General features: G+C 40.4%; 1 pseudogene; it reads right to left on the reverse strand.

The window, feature by feature from the left end:
* Positions 1–2,096: 2,096 nt before the first annotated feature.
* Positions 2,097–4,268, reverse strand: LOC126071385 (olfactory receptor 5V1-like; annotated as a pseudogene).
* Between the last annotated feature and the right edge of the window lie 1,545 nt (positions 4,269–5,813).

Genomic DNA, 5,813 nt, shown 5'->3' on the forward strand with positions numbered 1-5,813 from the left:
ATCATAATAAAATGTGTACACTATTTTGTAATATACTCTTAAGAGTTAAATATCTCCTGACACTGGGCAGAGTTTTTCTCAGTTGTCGTGATAAATACACAGACTCTTTACCACTGGGGAAACCCTGGTGTCGTAGTGGTTAAGCGCTACGGCTGCTAACCAAAGGGTCAGCAGTTCGACTCTGCCAGGCACTCCTTGAAAACTCTATGAGGAAGTTCTACTCTCTCCTATACTTGACAGCACAGGGGTTGGCATTTTTTTTTTGGACTTACCACTGACTCTTGCCAAAAGCCTTGGATTTCTGGCTATGGTGTGGGGCTTACTGCTTTCCACACTACTGCCTGGTCTGTAATGGATAATCCTTGGCAATATAAGCTGTTGACTGCCATGGGTCATGAGGAGGCCTTACCATTCTAGGAGATGCCTAGAGAGTACTCACTGCCTAAAGCAGAAGTCTAAAATCCTTCGATATCTCGAATTCATTTTTCTAAGATGGCCATTTAAAAACACCTCTGGACCAACCTTTTGGGAGTATTCATCTAATCTCTCTCTAAGCAGCTGTCCTGGGACTTCTCGGAATGCAAACATAACTCGGGGCAAACATCTGCATAGAAACTGTAGAAATGAAGAGCAATTAATTCTCTCTTGGACTCATTAAGTTCTTGGCAAACATCTTTTCCCAGGTTGCAATAAGGTGATCATCTTCCTATCTATTTCAGGACATTCGTGGGTGAGTTTCAGTGCTAGATTACTATTAGGGAATTTCAGATGACTGAAACCTGTGAAACTGACTTTTTTCTCTCTCCATTTGGGAAAGAATGGGTTGATGTGCACTTATTTGGTTGAATTCCATGAGGCATTGGGAGTTTTCTCCATTTCCTCTGGAACCCCTGATTTCTGGTCCTGCCATTGCTCAATGACCTAGTGAGGACACTACTTGCTTTGGAATTCTGAAGGAGACAAAGGCAGAGGAGAGTTCTGTTGAACACTGATGCAGAGAAAGCATATGTTCTGCAATGACGTAGAGAAGGCTGTTGTATGTTTGAAAATCATGCAGTATTTTATGATACCAAAACTAGGGCAAAAACATCAGACATTGTCAAGTATTAAGCCTCCAAAGCTCAAAAATTCTATTTGCAACTTGGGTTTTTTTTTCCCCTTCATGTGAAGGAAAAGCACAGAAATGGTGCTTATTAAAAGGCCGTAAATCATTAGTCATCCAAGATACTCAAACCAAAATTACATTGAGACACTACTTTACAATTACCAGGAAGGCTATCATAAAGAAAGACAGATAACAACAAGTGTTGATGAAGATATGGAGAAATTAGATTCCTCATATACCACTCTTGGTAATGTAAAATGGTCCAGCTGCTTTGGAAAACAATCTGACAATTCTCCAAAGACAGAACACAGAGTTACCATATGATCTAGCAATTCTACTCCTAGGTATATATCCAAGAGAAACAAAAACATATGTCCACACAAAAACTTGTACATGAATATTCATAGCAACACTATCCATATAGCCTAAAAGTGAAAAAAAAAAAAAACAAAAAACCCAAATGTCTATCAGTTGGCAAATGCATAAATGCCATGTGGTATATTCATACAATAGAACATTATTCATCAATTAAAAGGAATGAAGTACTGATACATGCTACAACATGGATGGACCTTAAAAACATTATGCTAAGTGAAAGAAGTCAGTCACAAAAGGCCACATATTATATTATTCTGTTTACATGAAGCATCAAGAACAGACACATCCATAGTCACAAAAAGCAGATTAGTGGTTGCTAGGGCTGAGAGTTTCGGGGGTTAGGGGAAACGGGAATGGCTGCTAATGACTATGGAGCTTCTTTCTGGGGTGTGTCAAAAATGTTCTAAAACATCAGTAGATCAGAGAACAAGTGCATGTATGAAAATAATGTGAAATGTGAAATGCACAGTGCTGGTGTAGCAGTTAGTCTTGGTGGCATGCGGCATTGCAGTGCTCAAGAGATGCTATATAGAGAGAACACTGTTACAACTGCAGCCAGATGCTCATGTTTTTCTCCAAATAAGAATCATTCCCCAGAATGAAAAACATTGATCTAATCACTGATCTTACTAGGGAATCCACGTCCTCCAGCCAGCTTCTTCAGGACCCCTTTGACCTCCTTGTTTCTCAGGCTGTAGATGATAGGGTTCAACATGTGGGTCATAACACAAAAAAGCACAGAGACCAGAATGTCCATGTCCAGGTTGTAGCCTACTTTGGGTTTGTCATAGTTGAAGGTGGCCATTCCAAAGAAGGTCACCACCACAGTGAGGTGAGAAGCACAGGTAGAGAAGGCCTTTCTTCTACCCTGAGCAGAGGGAGTTCTCAGGATGGCAGAGATGATGAGTATGTAGGACACTGCAGTAAACAGGCAGGGGCTCAGGCCAATGGTGGCACTACTGCATGGAGCACAGACTCACTGATGGAGGTATCTGAGCAGGAGAGCTTCAGGAGCAGTGGGATGTCACAGAGGAAGTGGCTGATCTGGTTGGGCCCACACAGAGTAAGTAAGCCAGCACTGTGTGTGTCAGAGAATTCACCAGCCCACACAGCCAAGATCGAATTACCAAACACACACAGAGCTTCACACTCATGAGGACTGGATGTTGAAGAGGGTGGCAGATGGCTACATAGCGGTCATAAGCCATAGCAGCTCATATGACACTCTCAATGCCAACACAGCTCACAAGGAAGAAGATCTGGGAAACACAGCTCTAGTACGAGTTGATTTTCTCCTGGAAGAAGTTAATCAGCATGACTGGGATGGTGGTGGATGTGTAGCAGATGTCCAAGAAGCTGAGGTTGCTGAGGAAATAATATATAGGAGTCTGTAGGACAGGACTGACCCTGACAGCCATTATTATGAGTGTGTTCCCCAGAAGAGCTGTCAGGCAAATGACCAGGAAGATCAGGAAGAACAACCCCTGTAGATTGGGGTGGTTGGAAAATCCCAAGAAGATTATTTCTGTGACACCTGTTTGATTATTCATCTTAAAACAATGAGACAAAAAATCATACTGAGAATTTACAGAGATTACCCCAAATGGATACTCTCTAATAATGGCCACGCCAAATAATGTTGGATATATAGCTCAGTTTGCTCATTGCATTATGATATTAAGACTGCCTATCTCATGGTTTCTGGAAATAGTATCATGGATAATATAAGCAATGTGCTTGGAAATAATAGGTGCTCAATCAACCGTAGCTATCATTCTATTATTTTTAATTCAGTCATAAACCTTTCAAGATAAAATATATTCTTTGACACCACCTTACAAATATATACAAATACGACTACTTCTCATCACCTTCACCACTGATAGCTCAGTCCAAGTAGCCATTTGCTCTTTATCTGTGTCCCATTTCCTTCTACCTCTGCCCCTTTTCAGTCTGTTTCCTCACAGCAGGAGCCAGAGTGAGTTTTTATAATGTAAAATAAATCATGCCACTCTCATGCTCAAAATCCTTCAATCATTTCCATCTTACTCAGAATAGAATCCAAAGATCTTTCCTTGGCCTACAAAGCCTATGGGATCTGACCTCTAACTTTTTTTTTTTTTTTCTAACTACCTCTCTTATATTAGTTCCCACCACTTCCTCTTTGCCCACCAATTCTAGTTGGGCTGCTTTCTGCTTTTAAATGACAACAAGCACTTTCCCATCTGTCATGGGTTAAACTGTGTCCCCCAAAAATGAGTGTCAACTTGGGTAGGCCGTGATTCCCAGTAGTGTGTGGTTGTCCTCTAATTTGTGATCTGATGTAATTACGCTATGTGTTGTAAATGCTAACCTCTATGATACTAATGAGGCGGGATTAGAGGCAGTTGTGAGGCAGGACACAATTTATAGGACTATGTTGTATCTTGAGTCAATCTCTTTTTGAGATATAAAAGAGAGAAGAGAGCAAATAGGAGAGGGGTCTCATGCCACCAAGAAAGAAAAGTCAGGAGCACAGAGTGTCCTTTGGACCCAGGATCCCTGTGCTGAGAAAATCCTAGACCCAAGAGAAGATTGTTGACAAGGTCCTTCTCCAACAGCTGACAGAGAGAGAAACCCTTCTCCTGCAGCCAGTGCCTTAAATTCAGACTTCCCTTTGTTAAAACCATCCACTTGTGGTATTTCTCGTATAGTAGCACTAGATAACTAAGATACCATCTTAGGGGCTTGTACTTACTATCTCCTCTGTCAGGAACAATCTTATCCAGATATCTGGATGGTCCATTTCCTATTTGCACTGAAATTTTTTCTGAAGTGTTTCCTCTTCAGGGATGCTTTCCCTGACATTTCTATCTAAAATAGCAGCCCTATCACCGTGTATCCTGTTTCCCAGCTTTACTTCTCTTTGCAGCACTTATTACACACCTGGCATGAATTTCTTTGTTTGAGTCTGTTTGTAGTGTAAGCTCTGTGAGGCCATGTCTCAGTTTTGTTCACTCTTCATGCCTAGTATCTAAGACAGTGCCTGACATACAGTACATGCTCAGGGAGTAGTTGTTAAATGAATGAATTAATCTATATTATTTAAATGATTCCGGAATTCACTTTATTTCCTTTGAGAATATCTAGTTTAATTTTTTTCTGTCCATTTTGCCAAATTATACCAAACTTATCTTCCTTGTATTTCTCTCTTGATCTCTGGATATCATCTTGCCTTAGTTATCTACTGCTTCTATAACAGAAATACCACAAGTGGATGACTTCAACAGACAGAAGTTTATTCTCTCACAGTTTAGGAGGCTAGAAGTCTAAATTCAGGGTGCCAGCTCTAGGGGAATGTTTATTTCTCTGTCTCCTCTGGGGGAAAGGTTCTTGTCATCAATTTTCTGGTGTAGGAGCACAGGGACCCTGGCTTCTCTTGCTTGGTGATACTGAGGTCCCTCTCTTCTCTGCTTTTTTCTCTTTTACATCTCAAAAGAGATTGACTCAAGATACAACATAATCCTATAGATTCAATCTTGCCTCATTAACATAATTGACTCTAATCCTGTGTCATTAACAACACGGAGGTTAGGATTCACAACACGTGCAATAATCACATCAGATCACAAAATGGAGGACAACCACATGATACAGGGAATGATGGTCTAGCCAAGTTGGTACTCATTTCGCGGAGACACAGTTAAATTTGTGACACACTCTGTCATGATTTTTTAATCTTTATAGCAGGAAACTTTGTGTGTTGGAAATTTTAACATGTTACTTTCTATTTAAAAAAAAACTTCTATTTTAAAAACAAGGTTGGTTGTGTCATCTGAATAATGCAGGTTGTTAATGAGTCTTCCTCTAATCCTGATGCCCCATTCTTCTTCATATAGTCCAGCTTCTCAAATTATTTGCTTAGCATACGTATTAAATAGGAATGTTGAATGAATACAACCCTGACACACACCTTTCCTGACTTGAAACCAATCAGTATCCCCTTGTTCTGTCTGAACAACCGCCTCTTGATGTATGTAAAGGCTGCTCATGAGCACAATTAAGTGTTCTGGAATTCCCATTCCAATGTTATCCATAGTTTGTTATGACCCACACAGTTGAATGCCTTTGCATAGTCAGTAAAACACAGGTAAACAACCTTGCTTGCCGAAAGTGAAGAGGACTTGAAGCACTTACTAATGAAGGTCAAAGACCACAGCCTTCAGTATGGATTGCACCTCAACATAAAGAAAACAAAAATCCTCACAACTGGACCAATGAGCAACATCATGATAAACGGTGAAAAGATTGAAGTTGTCAAGGATTTCATTTTACTTGGATCCACAATCGA

The sequence above is a fragment of the Elephas maximus genome, chromosome 3 (assembly GCF_024166365.1).
Source record: "Elephas maximus indicus isolate mEleMax1 chromosome 3, mEleMax1 primary haplotype, whole genome shotgun sequence".
In the NCBI taxonomy this organism is placed as follows: domain Eukaryota; kingdom Metazoa; phylum Chordata; class Mammalia; order Proboscidea; family Elephantidae; genus Elephas; species Elephas maximus.